The sequence below is a fragment of the Carcharodon carcharias genome, chromosome 3, assembly GCF_017639515.1.
Source record: "Carcharodon carcharias isolate sCarCar2 chromosome 3, sCarCar2.pri, whole genome shotgun sequence".
Taxonomy (NCBI): domain Eukaryota; kingdom Metazoa; phylum Chordata; class Chondrichthyes; order Lamniformes; family Lamnidae; genus Carcharodon; species Carcharodon carcharias.
Genome location: NC_054469.1, coordinates 124472597 through 124495773, shown reverse-complemented (window position 1 = coordinate 124495773; position 23177 = coordinate 124472597).

The window sequence follows — 23177 nt, the reverse complement described above, 5'->3', positions numbered from 1 at the left end:
AAAAGGTAGGATCTTCCCCCCATGGGCGGGAGCGGGTGCGAGCGGACGGGTTCCTGATCGAGGCGCACCACCATTTTACATGGGTGGGCCAATTAAGGCCTGCCTGGCGTGACGTCCACCTGGAAGCACTGTGTGCTCCCTGTTCAGTTGGTGGGGGGTGGGCAGGGGGGGAGGTGGGGGGAGAGAGATTCCCTGAGCCGGGAGTGTGCTTTTTCGCGCATGAAAAAATATTTCTGACATGTCCCCTCATGTGACAGTGTCACATGAGTTGGGGCATGTCAATTTCTTTTATTTAAACATTTTATACAAATTTTAAAACCCTCATGAAACCTCATCCCGCCCGTGGATGAGGTTTCATGTTTTTTTCTGAAGGCCGCCTGGGCTCTTCGCCTTCCCCCACCCCCCCCAACATTAAGCTTGAATGGGCAGTTCAATTGATTGGTTTAATTGCTCGTTAACTGGCCTTAATAGACCTTTGACAATTCGGGGGCTGGGCGCCTGCTGAACTGAAAATCTAAATGACGCAGGGTGACGTCAGGATACACGGCCGATGTCACCCAGCGTCATTTTACATGTCAGGAAGCGGGCCCCGCCCTCACTCGCTGACTGGAAAATGCAGCCTAAAGGGTTTTCTATTTAGGTGGTTTTTAATACTGACACCAGAGGGCAGTTGATCTTTGATGATCATCATCATCACCTTGATGATCATGGGAGTCTGCTGTACACAAATTAGCTGTTGTGCTTCCTCCATTCTAACACTGACTACACTTAAAAAGTACCTCATTAGCTTTAAAGCATTTTGCAATGTTCAATGACTGTGAAAGGAGCTATATAAATGATTTTTTTTGTTGATTAATGCACACATGTTTAAAAAGTAATTTTATCTTGAATTGTGAATACCAAGCTGTTATGTTATAGGGATAAGACCACTCAAGTCTGTAAGTTTCTATTAAGCTAGGGTCTTATTCAAGCATGTGCTGGAAGATCAGCCCGAGTTGGCTTTCCAAGGACCTCGCTCACAAAACAAAGTCTATGACACAATTTACTGCTCTTGGTACTCACAAAGCAAAACATTGTTTGTCCCAACCTCCATGCTCATCACGGCAATGTCTTACACAAATATCATTTACTCAAAGGTTTCCTGCAGATGTTCCCTGGTATCTCAACAGTTTTGGCATTTTTGCTTCAGCAGGATACATTCGTGTCTGGGGATCAATAACTCCCTGCCTGTTTCCTTATCTCCTTAATGCCTTGTTTATCCAGGCTGTGAAGGCCATTAAGTTTTATGATTTGTGATTGTTAGTTGTGTTCCCACGGTGCCCACATCATGCCTATATGTTGGCTATATTTCCCATCATGCCTGAAAAGAGCTCCCATGGCTGCACCGGCCTACTTTAAAGCTGTTAACATTCAAACTACATTTGTTTACTTCTAAAGCTGTTAATGGACATCTTAATGTCAGTTTTAATATTGAGTTATTTCATTACCCCACTTCACAAGCCTTTGTCAAAAATTAAAATAATACTAACTGGTCTATGGTTACAAATTTATTCTTCTTGCCCTTTTTGAAAAAATGCTTTACTTGGCTACCCCTTAGTCTAATGGTACAAATTTATGTGTTTAGAGTGGATTGAAAATTGTAGCTGGAGACTCTGCTATCTTCTTTCTGATTACTTTCAACAGCCCAGTGTACATGGCATCGGGACCCAGTGATTCTTCTACCTTGGGTTCTGTTGTTATTCAGATCCAATTTCATTTTGACTGATCTTTCTAACAGTTGTTTCATGTCCCTCTATAACACACTTGCATTCTCAGTTCCATAATCATTTGCAAAATCTTGTTCAATTAATGGAATTTGGATCCAATGGATGGATGGATCTCCAGAGACTAAGGGCTGAATTTTGCAATCAGCGAGCAGGGGGAGGGGCCCACTTGCCAATGCGCAAAAGGACGCGGGAGGACGTCAAGTGGAACCCCCAATGTCATCCCGCCCCATTTAAATTTTCAGGAAGGTGGGGGTGCAGCAAAATCAGCTGTGCGCCCGCCAACCTGTCAGTGACCAATTGAAGCCATTGACAGGATCATTAAAACAATTAAACCTTAAGATTGGTGGGCAGGCCAGGAGCCCCGGCGGGGAATAGAAAAACATGAAACCTCATCCACGGGCGGGATGAGGTTTCATGTAGGGACTTAAAAAGTTTAATAAAGTTTTAGTGTAATTTATGAACATGCCCCATCTCATGTGACATTGTCACAAGATGGGGACATGTTAAGGAATTTTGTTTTTCTATTTTTAATGTTTTTAGAACTGTCAGTGATCTCCCTGAGGCAGCACCTAGCCTCAGGGAGATGTGCGCTCTTTTGTGCGCATGCACGAAAGAGCGAACTCTCAATTTTAGGAATCCCACACCCCCCGCCTGCACTGGGAGCACATAGTTCTTCCCACCAGATGTCACACTCGGCGGGCAGGGGGGGGATTCCCCAAAAGCAAGATTGCGCTCTTTTACACATGCGCACGAAAGAGTACATATAAAATGGCGGTAGGGCCTGCTTCTCCGGCGGGGATCGGCTCCCTGCCCGCCAGAAATTGGGTCGGGCAAGCCCGCCCGGAAGGCAGAAAATTCTGCCGTATGTGTGGTGATGGGTGGGATTGGCGGCGAGATTCCTGCTGATTGGCAGGTCAGGGAATCGCACCAATCTTATGCTTGGAAACTCATTAATTATGCATCGGTGGCCAATGATTCATATGCCCCACCGTTACCTAATGGGGTCGTAAGTCCTGGTGCCATTTATAAACACCAGCTGAACACACACATTACTCTCTGCAATCCAGCTGTGTGGATGACCAAGGCTGAGATGGCTCCAAGGAAAAAGAAGGAGCGCTAAGGTTCAGCAATGAATCACTTGAGGCTCTTACTCGTGTTGTGTACACCAGCACTGGGATGCTCTATACCCGAGGGATGGTTCCAGGAGGTCCACCAACCTCACCTCAGTGGCCTTGGAGGCAGTTGTGAGGTCAATTCTGTGGGCACCTGCCGGAGAAATGCCATGCAGCACAGGAAGAGGATGAATGATCTCATCTTACCGCCAGGGCAAGTCATCATTCAGCTCACTTCAAACTTACACTTTCATAATGGCATTATGCAATCAGAGCATCACTCAGCTCAGGGATCTCACAAAATATTATCGGGGAGATGTCAGCATTGAAAGCCTATTCACCAGATTTCATCTAAAATCTTGCACAAACACAATGCTTAGGCCTTCCTGCAGAGGGCTCAGCACACACACCAGGGCATGCATGCTTCCCAATCTCTGCTCCATCCCTTCTCATCACACTCCATCCCTTTGTCTTCAAGCAAGCGAAGCTTCCCCACAATAAGAGGGAGAGATCCGAGACCAGAGGATAGTCAGTGGACATCCAGCCTCCCTCCGAGTTTGAAGAGGATGCCACTGAGCTGGCAGGTGAGGACAGAGATCACTCCTGTGGGGAAGGCGAGATTGGCCTCTCCCAGCAAACTAGCATGATGAGCTCTCCATGAGTTGATCACACCCTGACATTCACAGTGAGTGAAATGCAACGTTGTATTCAGCCTGTTCATGAAGTAAATCTACCTTTCCTCTCTTAAAGGCAGCAGCAGGTCCAGACACAGCAGCAGAGCCAACATAAGCCCCAGCCCCCAGGCCACCTCAGAGGAGGAAGATGAGGATCTATTTGAAGAAGACCAGTCACTGTATTCAGCTGCAGCCTCCAGCAGTGCAGAGACACACACCCCGTGGGTCATAAATCTAGATTAAGCTCAAGGTCACATTCTGGGGCACACCTCACTGACACATCTCTGCTGTATGCAGAGGCAGTGACAGCCCAGTCTCTGGCACTGGGAGGCCTTCTGGAGAACAGCCACCCGCTCAATCCGAGTCAGATGATGAGCTTCTGGAAGTGGCTGTCACTGACATTTTGGAGGTGTAAAGACAGGCAGCGGAATATGAGGCAGAGTTGTGAGAGGCAGCCAATAGACTACCGCGCAGGGTGGAGGGGTCTGCCCATGTTCTGTATGATGTTGTGGCTCCGACACTGGAGTGCTTCGAGGTCTCCATGGGAAGGATCACAGTTGCCTTGGAGACCTTGGTCCAGCAGGCCCTGCCGGATTTGTGTTCGGACCTGCGCTCCATCGCTACAGGCATTGGTGGGATCAATCAGTGGCTAGACGAGAGGGGGGCAGGGCACCTAGACTTCCTTCCAGCTGTCCCTTTTCCTCAAGGAGTCAGACAGAGGCCCTGGGGCACCCATAGGGAGGAGGACCATCCGCTGGACACCCTGGCCCATCAACTGAAGTGACTCCATGAGTATTCAACTGATGCCAATCTCCGCTGCCTGTGACCCCCATCACCTCCAGCTGCACAGGCCAAGAAGTGTGCACCTGACTCACAGCAGGAGTCCCAAAACAGGCCGGGGCCCTCCTGGCCTATAGGCCCCTGAGGACACCTGCCAAAGTCATCAAAGATAACAGGGCATAGCAGTGAACAAGCTGCCTCCACCTCTGCTGCAGTTGTTGGAAATACAACAAGATGTAGCAGTTGGTTCGAAAGATGAAGAAGCTTTGAAATCCGTTTTGGGCACATGTGTTCACTCACTGTATATATCATGTACCTTTGTAAATACAATTGCTGTTCATGACAATGGTTTTGTCATATGAATACATCATGCAAAAGCTTTTATATGGCCTCTTATGGCAAAGGTAACCCAAGCTCCCACTCAGTGATCACCTTCCTTTGTGAGCCTTGCATTCATGTGATGTCTAGCTGACTCATGTTAGTTACATGCCCCTTGCCTAATGTCAGGGAGATGTGTCAACCTCTTTATTGCAAAGTAGCTGCAAATTGCATTAGGAAGTGATATTATTAACACAGGCTTGGTGCTGGTGTGCAGCCTGTCACTGCCCAGAGCGGCTACATACAGCTTTGGCTGCTGACTTTTCCAAAGATTAGGGTGAAACATGAGGTTTGGAGGTCCTAAGCCCAATACTGACCTTCCTTTCAATGTTAGTGGCTGTAAAAGCCTTTCAGATCACTGGCATGCCACTAAAGGACAGGAAAAATGTGCTTGGGTACCCTTGCCTGCATTTCACTCTTCCTGGAATCTTGTGGCTATGATTTTGTCATGGGCGCGTCTTTCGCATCTTGCGGCTTCAATCACATCCTCACGTGGAAGCTCCCCATCATCGCCCACTTCAGGTTCCTAACCTTCCAGGTCTTCATCATCTGAGGAGCTCTTTGCCTCCTCTATAATCTCCTTCTAGCAAGACACCTCCCCTTTGAAGTGCCAGGTTGTACTTGGTGCAACAGACTACGATGATGTGGGACACGCTCTGTGGAGCCCCACCTGAGTGGTCCAAGCACCGGAAGTGCAGCTTCAGGATGCCAATGGTCCATTCTATGGTAGGTCCGTCGACTTATGTGCCGCATTGTATCTCTCCTCCGAGGCACTTGAGGCCGACACATGGGTGTCATAAGCCATTGTTTCAGCAGGTACCCCTTATAACCAAGCAGTCAACCCTAGAAGTGCTGCGGCCCCTCAAATATCTGAGGCCCTAGAGCTGCATCTGTGCTACCTGCCTTTCCCTGATCTAGCGTTCCAGCTGAGGCACTATCTCACAGATCTAGTGGACCAAGATGCCACCCCAGCTACTTAATATCTTAATCCCAGAGAGGTTGGAAGATGCATGAGTGCTTCCAGAATATGTTCAACTTTACCAAAGTCACTTCTACTCTGTCTGATTTGGTACACTGGTTATGCCTAACGTGTACTTTTGGAACGGCTGGATGCCCTTTGGCTCGTTAGCCATGTCATTTGGGGAAAGCACATTAGTCTTTCATTGATCACCTTGCAGATATCTAAAAGCTGCACTTCCTTAACGGTGGACTGCATCTTCCATTCTCACATTCCTCTCTGTTAATGTTCAAATGCATCAACTTCATTGTGAACCCAATGACTCATGTTAAAGCACTCCGAATGTCAGTGGCTCCAATGGCTCTCAATAAACTCTTGCTGATTTCTATCAGCTCAGACTCCGTCTCCATGTTGTTACTCTAGGCAGTGTGAGGGTGCCCCCTGTTGGACCCCTGAGTCCAGCCGTGGGTTCCCCCCACACTGCCTCAGCCCCTTCCTGTGCAGATTCTTTTCCAGTTTCGATCTTAAAATGTGGCATAACTTCAGGATCTCAAGGTGGTGGTGCTGCAATTTTACTTCAAGACCAACGTCGACCTCCCCGCCCCCCCCCCCCCGATCTTCTCGGAACCTTACAATGTGCAGGGAAAACTCCCTCCAGTAATTCCCAGCCTACCCCAGTAACTCTGGATCCCAGTGTCATTGTAGTGGACATTCTTGCCCTCTCTCACTGAACCCATCATTGTTGGGTTCCCAACTTGAGGCTGTGTGCATGGTCACATACAGAGGCGACCCCCGCTGGAGAGCTTCGGGTATCCCCCCCAGCCTCCTGCTTCATTACGTTTCTCCCATTTGCAGTCTGTGGACGCCTCCGCTGACCATGACCATCCCATCAGCAGCCCAGGGCCTAACCGGATACCCCCTTCACCACCAACTGTGAGAGTAAGACCATGTCCTGCATACCAAGCTATGCCTGATCCCCATTGAACACACAGGCTTTGTTCCTCCCTGGAGCAGGAGCACGATGTGTAGCATAGCCCCAGAGCCCCAGGACTGCGTTTAATTTCTCACCCTGATCTCTTGGCCCCAGTCCAGGGACTATGATTTTCTTTCACTCAGGTCTCTGACTCCTTAATGAATGACCACAAAACCATTTCCCTCCTGTGCATCTCCATGAGTGTCTATGCAAACCATCCCTCTTGTGCAAACCTGATCGCACCCTCCCCGCCACCAGCACCACTCATGCAACTCTGTGCACCCCTTCCATCTTGTGCCACGCTAGCCTCTCCTCACTTTTGTACTCTAGAGTCTGCATGCATCTCCTCCCATTCATGCAAATCGAATCCCATTCACCCCCCTTTGGTGTCTGTGTTCTGCTGTTCCATGTCGGGCTCCATTCCCAAGCTTCCCTCTGCCTGGTATCACCACCTCCTTCACTCCTACCAAACCCCCTTCACTCTCATGTCTCTGTCATCCCCTCCACCGTCTTCACTGCACCCCCACTCTCCCACCCCACCCCACTTGCCGGTTACCACGTTGGTCTGTGTTTTAGGGTGCAGCCCTGCCTGAAACTAGCAGCACACAATGCTGTCCTGCCGGAGTAGTGGGGCAGCCACCATGAGCAGCCCGGCACAACACCCATGGCAATCAAGGTGAGCAGACCAGCCCAACCCCTGAGGCAAACATGTAAGCAGCCCACCAATGTGGGCTAACTCTGGAATCACTGATGACCCGGGGCAGTGCTGTTGCAGGTAGGCTTTGAATATTGCGCTCACCTTGAAGACACGAGTGAAGTGAGGGTGGACTGGTGTGAACCGCACATATCGATCATGATTTAGATAGGCTCAACATCCCACTGGCAGGGCACGTAATTGGGAAGGGGAATGTGATTCTGGCAAGTTGCATTTTTAATGAGTATTCACGACATGCTAATACATGCAAATGACATTCCCTACATGGATCAGCGGGAAAACTGATTTGCCGTCCCCCTTCCATCAAAGTGGTGAGGGGAAAATTCCAACTTCGTTTTCCACTGATGGGAATCTGACTTTTGGCCTATCTCCGAATGTTCTGCTGTAGCCCGCCATGACACCCGCTGCTGGCAGGACCAGAAAGTTCCGCTCAATATTTTCTAACTTGGTTTGTCCTCAGTGTAGCCGCTGAATGTTCACAAATTTTATTTGCAATTATCATGCAATTCCCAACTGTGTACATAAGGTATTCAGTGTTGAATCTGACAACTAGCATTTACTGATATTATGGTAAACGACCCTGCAATATTGATAAATATTGAAAAACACAGAGGAAAGATAATAGAGTGGAAAAGCATTTAACCAATTCATAACAACTGCCTGACTAACAAGGACATATTAGTTAATTTGAAAAATAAGGTTGAATTTTGCTACTTCACACAATACCTGAAGAAGAGGTACATTTTAACAGTTTAATCACAGATGAGAAAACCTGTTCGGCCCTGCTGGGTTTATCCATGCAGAGAAACTCTGACATTCCACCATCATCACATGCAATTGATTCTTAAATGATTCCAGGATTTTTGCCTCCATTACTCTATCTAGGCTTTTATTTCGCACACTGATCAACCTTGGGTGGAACTTACTGCTATCAATCCTAATTTTGCCTTTTCATATAGTTCTACTCCTACAGTTTAATTTAAATTCATAATTCAGGTCAACTTTTCCTATAAGCTTAACAATCATGTATGCCTCAATAACAGCTGTTTCCTTTCAAGGCTGAAAAACCCAAATTCCTCCAATCCTTCCTTATAACTGAAACCCCTGACATGGAAAATCAGCCTGATGGCTCACCTCCTGGACCATCTCCAGCACTAGATGCATTTTTTTGTGTCAGGATTGGTTGCATACTTAAGATGCAGTCTGATGAGAGCACTACATAGTTCAATCAGTACTACTTCTGACTTATCTTCTACATCTTTGGCTGTGTAGTTTAATGTCCTGTTCGGTATTGATGGTTTCTCTATATTGATGGTTGGCATCAAGTCTTCTAAGACTCCGAGATCTCTTGCAAAGTCACCTGTGGTTATTTCTGAACTCTTCATGAAGTATGCATATTGTACGTTTTTCCTATGTGTCAAACTTTATTCCCACCTGCCGTAAATTTAATTTTGCCGTTGTTCTACCAACTCTCAAATCTTGCTCCACACAATCTGTGGTTTCTGAGCTGTCTCTTACAATTTCACTGACCCTCCTAATTTTCGTCATCTGCAAATTTGACAACTCCTGCATTTAATTTATATAAATGGAAAAAGTGGTGGTCTCAGCACTGAAACCTAAAGCATCCCAAATCTCCATCCCCACTCCGACATGTCTCCTCAACTGAATACTCATTGAGGCAGATAGAAACATAGAAACATAGAAAATAGAAGTAGGAGTAGGTCATTCGGCCCTTCGAGCCTGCTCTGCCTTTCAATGTGATCATGGCTGATCCTCTATCTCAACGCCATACTCCTTCAGTATCCCCATATCCCTTGACGCTTTTAGTGTTTAGAAATCTATCCATTTCCTTCTTATATATGTTCAGTGAATTAACCTCCACAGCCTTTTCTGGTAGAGAATTCCACAGGTTTACCACCATCTGAATGAAGAAATTCCTCCTCATCTCAGTCCTGAATGCCCTACCGCGTACCCTCAGACTGTGACCCCTTCTTCTAGAAGTCCCAGCCAGAGAATACATCCTCCCTGTATCCAATCTGTCCAGCCCTGTCAGAATTTTCTGTTTCAATGAGATCCCTTCTCATTGTTCTAAATTCCTGTAAATATGGGTCTAATTGACTCTCTTTCCTTCCATCACAGGAATCAATCTGGGAACCTTGGCTGCACTACCTCTATGACAAGTGTATCCTCTCTGAGGTAAGGAGACCAAAACGCACACAATAAATGTGGTAAAGTGGAGTACCATGTACCTTTAAGAGAATGCAAGTAGACTAACCATGTGACAGCACTTACCAGTTACCGTGCAGCGCGGGCTACTGGTTAACTGCAAGTCTAGAGCTGGAAGTGGTTTGGGGAGCACACAAGGATTTAGTGCTCTGCCTTCTGTTGCAATAAACTCTTATGTTGTCCTCTGTCTGCTATTGATAGTGAGCATCAACTAACAGGTGTATATGAAGGCGTGAAATTCAAGTTTACTCAACTAGTGAACTCATAGACTCAAGACATAAAACTGACGACAAGGATGAACGTACAAAATTGCAATCCCCCTGAGTGAGAATCCACAAGACAGGGGAGCAATACATTGGAAAAAGAATCTGTACTTAGGTTGTTAAATAGACGGCAATCAGAGCAGGAAGAAGTGCTGCAGTTTCGAATTTAAAAAAAGAAAAGAATGGCGATCACGGGGATCCCACAAAAACCCGAAAAGAGCGTGGAAACCTAACACAGAAAAGCTGACAGCTGCAGAGACAGAGTTAAAAAGAAAACGGTGACTGCTCTTAAAATGGCAATACATTTAAAGAGTTACATGCAAGAAAAAGGCTTTGGACAGAAAATTATAACAGACCCCAGAGACAGGACAACTCTGCGGAAGGTAAAACATAAATTGATTGACGGCACCAAGAAAACCATGGTAAGACAAACACCTGAATTCCTCATTAACTGGGAAGCCTATCAGAATTGCAGCCCCCTTGCAGTCATTCACTATGTCGCAGTTTGGGCGTGTCGATCCATACAACCCCATTTCAGATGACTGGTCTTAGTATGTCGAATGCCTAGTGTTCCTTTTTACTGCTAACAACATCACTGGGGAGGAGAAAAAGAGGGTGATTCTTTTGTCCACATGCGGGAGCCAAAAGTACAGGCTGATCCGCAGCCTCACTCACCTATCAGCCCTGACTCCAGGTCTTTCAGCGAGTTAATAAAATTGTAGAAAACCACAGCTCTCAGCCACATTGCAACACTTCAAGTTCAATTCAAGGAAGAGGTTTCCAGGGGAGACAATTGCTGACTATGTTACTGTTTTAAAGGCATTGCGAATTCAGAACGTCCATTAGTGATATTTGAGAGACCAACTGATATGCGGGATTGGAGATGATACTATTCGAAGGCGTTTGCAAGCTGAAGTTAACCTAGACTTCAGTAAGGCATTAGAATTAGCCACAGCCATGGAGAGTGCTGTTAGAAATTCAGAAGCTATAAGAGATGCACAAAATGGCATCATCCATCTGGTAAGGCGGGATAGACCCACAACAAAAGGCGTAAAAACATCAGACACCACAGAAAGGTGGGAAACACCCCCTGTGTAGAGGTCAGTAAAAACCAGCAGTACCACAGTAAAAACCCACAAACTGAATGAGAGAAATGCATCCAGGCATCCAGTGGGTCATCAACAATTTAAACAAGTTGAATGTTTTTTCTGCCACTGCTGTGGTTACATAATGGGGCATTGCAGAGATAGGCTGAGACAGCATTTTAAAGACAAATGGAGATAATGTGAAATATATCTCATGGAAGAACCAGAAGAAATAGAATCAGACATCCTTTCATTATATAACCTGAAAGTGGGTAGACCTGAGCCAATCCAAGCAGTCATTATGGTGAATGGACAACCCGTTAAGCTGGAAGTTGACACTGGAGTGTCGATGTCCGTCATCGGAAAGCATACATTCAGATACTTGAATAAAGGAACCCATCATGTAAGATTGGAAGTTTCGGACACTAAACCGAGAACATACATGGGTGAAGAAATAAGACCAAAATGAATATGTCAAGTCATGGTGCAGTGTGCAAAATTATCGTTATTTGTAATGTCAGGCAGGGGACCGAGTCTCCTTGGAAGGGACTGTCTGGGAGAAATAAACCTTGAAGGCCCACTAAGTTCCCAATTGGAGACCAGAAGCATTATTGCAGGAAAAAAATGAGTGCGTGAAGACCCAACAGGAGAAGCCCATAGAAGTGTTACACTGGGACAGAGTTCACACTGAAGTCAGCATCCTTCAAAAAAAGGAAATTTTGTGCGCTACAAAATTCAATCAGCTCCAAATTTGTGCCACTGAAAAGATATGAAGAAAAAAAAGGAAGAGTTAAATCTGTCTTTGGCTGAATTAAAGAAAGGAATTAACTGAGAAAGGGCAATGATATGAGATTCTCCAGGAAACTATTAATGAGAATAGAAAGAATTGGAAGAGCTGAAGCAGCAGCTGCGCAAAAGCCCTGAAGTTTTAAAACTAGAAGGCCCTGAGTTCTCAGAAGAGCTGTCGGAAAACCCAACTATTAGGCTCACTTATGTTCAGCTTGTGCCTGAGTCTAGTTCAGACAATAGTGAAATTAAAGAGAAGTCCGAGATATGGATCAGTGTTCCCAAGAAAAGGACATGCAGGAAGGAAAAGAGGAATTATTGACAATCCTCGAAAAGCAAAACAATTTCTTTTTCTCTCTGTTTTGCCTTGTGCTTGTTGCCTTTTATCTGTTTCACCTTGGAGGGGTGGGGCAGCAGGAGAGAACATAACTGCATCCAGAAGATGGTGAAATCATCCACTGAGGAACCTAGTGGACAATTGTCTCCTGAAAAGGAGGGTTTGGAAAAACCAGCCAAGGTTGTTGAACTGTGACACTCAACACATCCGAGAAAATCTCCTGAGAGACTTGATTTGTAATTAGTTATTAGTGTAAATAGTTCACATGTTATTAAGTTTGTCAACTGTGTTTTTTAGGTAAAGGGGGAGGGATGTGGTAAAGTGGAGTACCATGTACCTTTAAGAGAATGCAAGTGGACTAACCATGTGACAGTACTGACCAATCACTGTACAGCACAGGCGACTGGTTAATTGCAAGCCTAGAGCTGGAGGTGGTTTGGAAAGCACATAAGGATTTAGTGCTCTACCTTCTGTTGCAATAAACAATCACAGTTTGTTCTTAAGTTGGTCTCTCCGTTATTGATAAGTGAGCATCAACTAATAGGTGTATATGAAGGCGTGCAACTCGAGTTTACTCAACTAGTGAACTCATTGACTCAAAACATAAAAATACTCCAGGTGTGGTCTCACCAAGGCCCTGTACAGCTGCAGTAACATCCTTATTCATGTACGCAAATCCTCTTGCAATGAAGACCAATATACCATTTGCCTTCCTAGGTGCTTGCTGCACCTGCATGCTTGCTTTCAGAGATTGGTGTACAAGGACACCCATGTCCTTTTGTACATCAACATTTCCCAATTTATGATCATTTAAATAATACTCTGCCCTTCTGTTTGTCCTACCAAAGTAGACTTTCAGACTTATCCACATTATATTGCATCTGCCATGTATTTGCCCACTCACTCAACTTGTCTAAATCGCCTTGAAGCCTCTTAACATCCGCCTCACCACTCACATTCCCACCAATTTTCATGTCATCAGCAAACTTGGAAATATTACATTTGGTTCCCCAATCTAAATCATTGATGAAAATTGTGAATAACCGGGGCCCAAACACTGATCCCTGCGGTACCCAACTAGCCACCTCCTGCCACTCCGAAAAAGGCAAAGCTATTCCTATTCTCTGTCTCCTGTCTCTCAACCAATTCTCAGTCCATCCCAGTACATTACTCCCAAACCCATGTGTTTTAATTTTGCACACTAACCTCTTATGTGGGACTTTTTCAATAGCTTTTTGAAAATCCAAATACACCACATCCACTGGTCCTCCCTTATTCCTCAAACAACTCCAGTAGGTTTGTCAAACATGATTTTCCTTTCATAAGTCCATGTTGACTTTGTCTAATCCCATTGATATTTTCTAAGTGTCCTGTTATCACATCCTTTGTAATAGACTCTAACATTTTCTCTATGGCTGAGGTTAGGCTAACCAGTCTGTAATTCTGTGTTTTCTCCCTCCCTCCTTTTTTAAATAGTGTGGTTACATTTGCTACCTTCCAATCTGCTGGGACTGTTCCAGAATCTACAGAATTTTGGAAGATGACAACCAATGTATCGACTATTTCCGTGGCCATCTCCTTTAGTACTCTGGGATGTATCATGCCCTGGGGATTGATTGGCTTTCAGTCCCAATAATTTCTCCAGCACTATTTTTTTCACTAATGCTAATTTTGTTCAGTTCCTCCTTCTCACTAGACATTTGGCTCTCTAGCATTTCTTGGAAATTATTTGTTTTCTTCTATGAAGACAGAACTAAAATTGTTGTTTAATTGCTCTGCCATTTCTTTGTTCTCTATTATAAATTCTTCCATTTCAGACTGTAAGGGATCTACATTTGCCTTCACTAATCTTTTTCTTTTTATATACTTATATAAACTTTTACCATCTGCTTTAATGTCTCTTGCAAGTTTAATCTCATACTCCATTTTTCCCCTCTTAATCAATCCCTTTTTCCCCCTTTGCTGAATTCTAACCTACTTGTTCTTCTAAATCCTTGGGCTTGCTTCTTTTTCTAGCAACTTTATATGTCTTCTCTTTGGATCCAGGATTATTCTTAATTCCTTTTGTTAGCAATGGTTGGGCCACTTTACCAGGTAAAGGAATGTATAACTGGTGCAATACATTCATCTGTTCCTTAAATATTAGCCATTGCCTGTCCACCATTGTGCCTTTTAATTAAGTTCCCCAACGTATCTTAGCCAACTCATGCCTCATACCTTTGTAGTTTCCTTTTGTTTAGATTTAGGACCCTAGTTTCGGATTGGACTACTTCTCTTTCCATCCTAATCAAGAATTCCAGCATTTTATGATCACTCTTCCCTAAAGGACTCAGCACAACAAGGTTATTAATTAACCATTTCTCATTGTACAATGCCAAATCTAGGATAGCCTGTTCCCCAGTTGGTTCCTTGATGTATTGATCTACAAAACCATCTTGTGTGCACTCCAGAAATTCATCCACCACAGTATTATTGCTAATTCGGTTTTCCTAATCTATATGCAGATTAAAGTCATCCATGATTACTGTAGCACCCTTGTTACATGCATCTCTAATTTCCTGTGTAATGCCGCTCCCTACCTTAGCTCCCCTATCTTCTAGATAGTGATGAACAGATGCACTCGCTGTTGGCAATGATAAAAACTATGCACCAACCTGGATTCATTATTTCAACTGAGACTTCCTGTCTTGACTAAATCAGTGAGCTTGTAGTGCTGCCAGGTACAAAGCCCTCGAGTGCAATGAAGAAGCAATGATGTTCTGTGAGGTAATCTGAAGTGGGAATGCCGACTGATGTCAAGCAGCTTTCAGTTCAGTGGGGCGGCTTTTTATTTAACTATCATCAATTAACTGTGTCAAATGACTGAAAAAATTGAATCATCCCAGATTTGCACTAAGTGTGGTAGCAGGTGGGTAAAACAATGTTTTACCTGTCGGGCCACAATGGCTAGTTTTCATGCCATATCATCCCAAACCCGCCGCATTAATTATGCATCCCCGGGAAACACGCCATTTCCATGACGGGTGGGCCCTCATTTGCCCGCCATGCCATCACCTTGCCGCTTCATCATTCCGGGCACCAATTTTAAAGTGCAGCCATGTGCATATCTCTCAGTGCTTCCAGCCCATGACTGCTGCTAAGAAGACGTGGCCCCAGTTTCAATGAAGTACCCCATGAGTGAAGGCTCGCTGTGATGTCCTCTACCCCCGCTTTGGCCGCACGATGGGCAGCAACCTCACTAATCTGGCTTGGAAGGCAGTGGCAGCGGTGGTCAGCAACAATGCCCTGCAAAAAAGGACAGCCATCCAGGACCACAAGAGGATAAATGATCTCCTTTGTTCCGTGAGGGTAAGTCACTCTACTCATCACTCTCAACTCACACACTCACAAACCCGTCACGCATTCACAATGATCTCACTCACTGCCAGTTCAAGGGGCATCACCATTTACTCTCTCATACACACCTTCATTGTCTTCATCCAGTGGTGAGACCACTCACCACCCACACATATCAGGCATACTTATCATCTTGCCTGGCAGGCATCCTGCTTATACTCTCTCCATCTCTAGTTATGCAGGATGAGCTGGCACACAACAAGAGGGAGAGGAGACAGACTGGTGGAGGAATGCCTGAAATCAAGGTCCACATGGACTTTGAAAACAAGTCATATCCAACTGGTCAGCAAGGATTGGGACTGTTCCTGTGCTGATAGTGAAGTTGGCTACTCTACCAAGTGAGGATCCAGCAGTGCAACATCCATCAGACAACCATGCCATGAGTGATGTGTCCTGTTTCACAGGTCAATGCCAAGCACTAATTATCTCTCCTTGCTTTTGCAGGCACATCTGCCAAACAGCGGATGGAGTCCACGAACCAGGGCCTCCAATCGAGCCCAGAAGAAACCTCTGAAGAGGAATCTGAAGGCATACTCCTTGAAGTCCCATCACAGCGCTCACCCAAATCCTTCACCAGGGCAGAGACAGACACCTCGATGGGACCTAGCTTTAGAGTAGTCTCAGGATCACAGTCTGGTGAGCACATCACACTTTCTGATCCACAGCAGGTGGCGGACGGCAGGGACTTCCCAGATTCCCTGCACTTGGAGCATTGCTGGAGACCAGAAATTTGCTAAGTCCGAGTCAGATGACGAGCCTCTAGACCCGGTCATGTCACAGTTGCTGGAGCTACAAAGCCAAGCTCAGGAATATCAGGAAGGGATGTCCGCTGCACTCCTCAGATTCCAGGGCATGATGGAAGAGTCCATCTGCCTTCAGCCTGAGGTGATAGTGCCGGCATGCCAATGCACTGAGGTCAACACTGATAGGATTGCGGCCACCAAGGAGATCTTGGTCCAGGACATTTCTCCTGCACTGCAAACTTAAGGTCGGATGGGAAGCCCTGACAATTACTTCAATTAGATTACTAATGGCCTTAACAGGCCTTTGACAGTTTGGCAGGCGGGCAGCCGATTCAAGTGCGCAGGTGACTCCAGTGAATGCCCGCCGACCTGAAGATCGGAATGACGCGCGGTGACATTGGGACGCACGGCCGACATCACTGTGCATTGGCGTGTGGGGGCAGACCTCCACACTTCAAACAGAAGATCCTGGCCATAGATTTTAAAAGACCCAGGCAAAGAAACACGATGCCCTGAACAATCCAATTCAAAGCGAGTTTTCTTAACAGAAGATCTTAAAATTCCTGCCTTTAGACACAGCCTTCTCTCCTTTATACATATGTTCCCCCTTGAATTCAAAATCCCATTGTTTCACCATGTCGTTGGACGTTACCTCCCTGTTCATAAAAAGTTATCGTCGCACCAATTTTAATCTTTGGGAAAAATAAACACATTCTTTCTAAACTTCACCTGGCTAGGTGATACATTTCACTCCTCCTTTGAAAATAATCTTGTCTGGTTTATTAAAAAATGCAAATGTCCTTTTACACTTTATATTCTAATTTTTCCCCATGTTTACCAACTTAACATATCAAACAGAGCTTATCTCCTAATATATCAAAGCCTTCAGAGCAGCTGCCTTTAATCCAATTAAGTCACACACACAGACACACAGACACACACACACACACACGCATATCAATATTTTACAATAAATTCCAATAACATTATTATATCTTCCTGACATGCCTGCACCTCGCCGGTGCTTATATTGCTGCCAGAATATCGCTGGCAGGTGTCACGGAGTTCTGTCATTCTCTCTGTGTGTTCTCAGCATCTTTAATGTGGGGCTGGCCCCTATCTTTTCAGTATTTGTGACCAGTGATGCTGTGCTCCTGAAGGGCTCAGGTGCTGAAGGCGGACAAAGGATCAGACATCCTCAGAGGCTATGTGAAGATCGATGGAGTATCCTTACTGCATGTCGTCATCATCCTCCTGCAATCGAGTGAGTATTAGCACCTCCATTGCGACTCCATGACAGGAGCATTATCACACAGGGTATGTGTGCTGCCATCAGCCAAACTGGAGTCAAACATTCATAGATGCAATGTGAGGATCTTATGGTGTCTCCTCATTGCATGTTGTCATAATCCTCCACAATTCTAGCAACTATGAGGGCCTCCCGAGTGCACCTGCCTCATCTGGCCTTGCCGTCATTGTCGCCTTCAAGCACATCCTCACCCTCATCACTGTTGACGTCTTCCTCATTGGAGGAGACCTCCAGCTCCTGCATTTCTTCTCAGCCAGCTCCTCACTCTCATTGCCGTCAAGGTCCTCCTTATCAGAGCAGACCTGAAGCTCCTCCATCTCCTCAGCCAGCTCCTCTCCCCATTGCAGCACCAGGTTGAAAAGGGTGCAGCAGGAGATGACGATGCATGACATCCTCTGTGGGCCGGATTGCAGATCGGTCCAGGCATTTTCAGCATCCCGATGATCTGCTCCACCAACCTGGGAGTTGCAGCATGAGCCTCATTATACTTTCGCTCTGCTGCAGTCTGAGGCCACTGCACGGGTGTCATCCGCCACTTCATCTATGGGTAGCCCTTGTCCCCGAGCAGCCATCCCTGCAGACTTTGCCGGCCCTGGAAGACATCAGGGATCCTTGACCGACTCGGAATGTAGGAGTCATGTATACTCCCTGGAAACTGTGCACAGACCTGCAGGATGTGTTTGTGGTGGTCACACACCAACTGTACGTTTAGCGAATGGAATCCCTTGTGGTTGAGATAGTTGACTGTGTGTTCGGATGGAGATCTGAGTGCCACCTGAGTGTAGTCGATCTCACCCTCCACCTTTGGGAAATCCGAGATCTGGACAAATCCAATCGCTCTTGCATCCTGGCTCTCCTGGTCCCGGCCGAAATGCACAATGTTGTGTGCCCTCGCAAGGATGGCATCCGGGACCTCATGGATGCATTTGTGGGTGGTGGCTTGTGATATCCTACAGAGGTCACCTGTGGAGCCCTGAAAGGAGCCACTGGCATAGAAGCTGAGTGCCACGGTTTCTTTCTTGACCATTGGCAGTGGATGCCCTCCATGGGCCCATGGTGCGAAATCCTGCAGCAACTGGTAGATGTGACTGACCAGTTCCCTAGACAGATGCAGTCTCGGTCATCAGCAGGAATAAAAGGCGGTGTCTGTAGTCTGTTGGCCTAGATAGGTGCCGGCCAGCAATGGCTTGTTGTGGTTCTTCAGCAGCCTGTGTGGGATCCCCAGCCGCCCTTTCTTCCTGAGGGTGTTGCTCCTGTCTCTGCGCAGCCAGGCACCTCAATCACTCTCTTCTTCGAAGTCTTTGCTCTCTTTATGCCATAACGGATACAACTAGTTCACCAGGCTCTATGATCCTGATATACTTCTCCTGCAGGCTAAAAGAGAGAGATGCATGGGTTAGCATGGGTGTACCAAGACCTGTCTTGATTAAGTCTGAAGGCCCCTTAACACATTTCAGAGAGTGCTGGCCACCACTTGGCTGGCCAGAGATTAGTGCACTGTATGGATGCCCGAAACCCCACCCACCTCCGACCCACTCCACCTGATCGATTTGTAGCAGCTTTGCCCATTGGACTCCATGCTGTACTCTCAGCTCAGGTGCAGGCATTCTCCTAACCTGCACGGCAAGGCTGCACTGTTAGCTTGAACTATGGGGGAGACTGGTCCAAATTGGGATGATGACATTGCAAGGGGCTGTGATCACCCCCATCAGTGACTGCTCCATGGCCAGCTTTAGCACGGAGATTGTACAATGTGACCAGTCATCCAACTGTTCTGCAGTCCACTAAAAAACTCATTAATTTTGCAGCCTGTGCCCAAGGGGTGAAAAGTTCTGGAGCACTTGGTGGCGCTTGCATGCCTCTGCATTGCTTGGGTGGGCAGATAAGCTAGTGGCCCGACTCCACACCTGTCAATGTGGCTGCGTCTGAACTGTCTCAGTTACACAAGAATGCATTTTATACAAGGTGCCCCTAATGCGTGGCTGCTTCCCTCATCCACCCCCTCCACCTTGCACGAGCAGGCTTTGCTCCCCCCACTAAAGCCACCTTAACCGCAGGGCATCCTTTGCCACCCTCCCCCAAATTCGCCTCAACTACAGAGCAGCCCCCACTTTGCGCCCCCCCATGTCACCTCAACCACAGGGACCCTTTGCACCCCCCTCAAACATGCCTCAACCTTGAAGTCCCTTGTGAGTGATCTACAATGTTACTGTGCACTCACCTCCGAGTACCCCTCAAAGTGCAGCCCGCCAAGTGCACGCCCTTTATGTGTTGTTGGCACATGTGCTATTTGCTGTGACGTCAGCATGCTATCACGCTGACGTGGGCGGACGATCCAACGGGGAGTGGGGGGGTGATTCCGGCGGCACTGGCCTTATAATGATATGCTGATGTATTACAATGAGGTTCCCGACGCCCAATGGTGGGGAACGTGGCCCACATTCAAACAGCTGAGCGGATGATTGCAAACTGGTTTCACAATGCCGTGAAACCGATTTTTGGCCTTTTTGCCATATTGTCTGCTCATGCCTCCAAACTCCAATGGACATGGACGATTTTGCCCACTGTTGCCTAAACACAATCTTCTTCCATTGGCAACTTATACTTTGAACTATATAAATAAATGGCTCCTTGTTACTTACCACACATTGCATTTCCATGGTATTACAGTTCTTGTGGCAAACAGTTCACAACTGATCCTAGCCTCCAATGGGTTGCTTCCTCTCTACATTCCCAGCCAGATAACCACTAATCCCAGAGCTATATCACTCTTTGAGGGTTATACAGTGGCTTCCTGCCTCTTGCTTCAAGCTAGGCAAGTCTTCCAGCCTCCTTTAACTTCTCATAAACTCAGTCTGAATTCTGAACATGAGCTCTCACCATTGTTCTGCTTGATGATAGAGTCAGCATTGCAGGCCTGGCTGCTTCTATCACTTGCCCTTTACCTCTCAGTTGGCTGCAGGCTACACAAGACCAGTTTGCAACTCAGCCTGTTTGTGATATTCATGGATTTATAGGGAAGCCTCTAATCTGATCTCAAAATGTATTTTCCTACCATTACTCCCCTGTATCTTAGAAATAAATAATAGTTTATAGCACACAGTTTAACAATTTTTTGGGACTTTGGGAGACTAAGGGTCCGTACCTGCTGTCATTGAACTCAAGGATAAATATCTTGCAATTCCCTCTCAATAAAACAATTTGAGTCTTCCTCAGACCTCGAGCAATTAAAGTACCCAGGCTTACTGCCAGTCAGACTCCAGCACAGGCCACGTGACCCCTCTCATCCAACCTACATTTAAAGCTAAAGTCCCAAAATACAGTAATCTCATAAATCAGAAGATACAATCCTAAAACATAACAACCTTATAAACCTCTGTTATGATCAAGTGAGAAGGGGTTGAATGGCTCCCCTCTTTTTCCTCTCCCCATTTGACCGCAACAGGTTCTTTTTGTTGTAAAAATGGCATACTTGCCAATTTAGTGAGTACCTAAGCATTTGCATGCTGTGATCATAAAATAACTAATTGGACTAGCTTGCTTGAACTTAACAAAGAAGGATGTTAGCTTTATTATAATTAAACTGAGCTAAATAATTACATAAACTCTGACTTTTGCATAGACACACACACTCAAAGTTCAAATACACACAAATACATATTAGAGTGAGGAAGGATAGGTTGGCAAAATTAGAGTCCATTAAATGTTAAAGAATATACAGTCTGTTGTATTTTAACTCAGCCAGGCCTCAGGGGATCTGAAGAAGAGTCATATGACTTGTTATTCTGTCTCTCTCTCTCTCTCTCCACAGATGCTGTCAGACCTGCTGAGTTTTTCCAACATTTTTTCTTTTCGTTTCAGATTTCCAGCATCCGCAGTATTTTGCCCTTATTATTATAGTTCAGGCTAAATTTGGTGGTCTTATGACTTTCCTTTGGTGGCCCCAATGCTTCTGATTTAAAGGGGTGGACTGCTGAGTTGATTGTTTATTTGAAGACAGTAGTGCTGAGTGGAATTGTTTTAAGAAATCTCTGCCTGCAGCAGGGGCACCCCTGCAAGCTCATAGTCAGCCAAAAGGGCTTGAAGCTTGCCATTTGAAAGAAGGAGGCAGGAGAGAGCCCACTTGGGTCTTCTCTCTTAGCATCTCAGCTGCTTGTCTTCAGTTCTGCCAGGAAAACATGCGCTTAAAATATAAAAAGGGTTGGCTTGTCATGTGACCTTCCCTTGCCAACTTTCTAGGGAATCCAAGTAAGGTCATTGTCTTTGAATTCCAAGAGTAATTTGATTAGATCATGTCGGGAAATTCTCTTAGCCAGGGTCCCATTGTCCAAGTGATTAGGTGTAATGGTTCATCTCCAACAGTTGAATACCTCAGGTGATTGCCCTAATGCCTCACTAATGGGACAGGAGATTTGGGTCCTTTGCATTCCCTTGGTGGGTTTTGCTGATGTGATGTCACCATTCAATTTAGATTGGGATATGGAATGTACAGTAATACACATTGGGATAGCCATCTTTGGCTATAATCTCAAATTACCTTTAGTCTTTGCGTTTTTTTTAAAAATCTGTTTTTAAAATTTCATTTCATGTTTCTAGCCAGTGGATTAAATAAATTTTTTTTGACATAAAGCATGTCTTCATGACATCTCATAATTGTAATAATGTGCGCACATCGGGACTTCCTCCAATCTGGATGTGTATCAGTTTGCTACGCCTAATATTAGAAGTTTTGTTTTTTGTCCTACTGCCCATTTCTTATCTATTCTCACAATGTTTACTCTAAATCCCAACAGATTTGACTTTATTCAATAGTCTCTCCTATGAAACTTCAACAAGGGGAGAATTTTCTCCCTGTTGGGGAGAGGGGGGGGTGGGGTTTGTGCGGGGGCGGGTGGATATGGATGGACACGCAGCTGATCGGCGCCCCTGATTGGCTGGGTGCTGCATTTGACGTGGGCGGGCCAATTAAGACCCGCCAGTGTGACGCGCACCCGGAAGTACTGAGCACTCCCCATGTGTGCGGGAAGGGGGCAGGGGGATTGCCTGAGTTGGGGAGTGCGCTCAGGGAGATTACTTTCACTTATTATATATCACCTTGCCGCTTCATCACGCTGGGCACTGTATTTAAAGTCCAGCCATAAGCACACATCTCAGTGCTTCCAGACCACCACTGCTGCATGGAAGATATGGCCCTGAAACTGAAGAAGACTGCAGACCCCAGGTTCAGCGATGCATTCCTCGAGTGCCTTCTGGATGCTGTGGAGGCCTGTCAGAATGTCCTCTAACATAGCTGACTGCAGGATGGGCAGCAACAGCACTCACCCAGCTTGGGACGTGGTGGTCTGCGTCAATTCCCTTCAAAAGACGACAGCTACCCAGTGCTGCAAGAGGATGAATGATCTCCTCTATTCTGCCAGGGTAAGTTGCTCTTCTCATCACTCTCAACTCACACACTCACAAACCCATCACACATCCACAGGGCCCTCATTCACTGCCAGTCCAAGGGACACCACCATTCACTCTCTCGCACTCACCATCTTGGTCCTCATCCCATCCATGGCACCACTCACCACCCACACAGGCCAGGCATACTTATCATCTTTCTGTTTCCCCCTTCCTTTTCTTTATTTTCAATAAATTATATAGATTTTCCTTTTCCCACCTATTTCCATTATA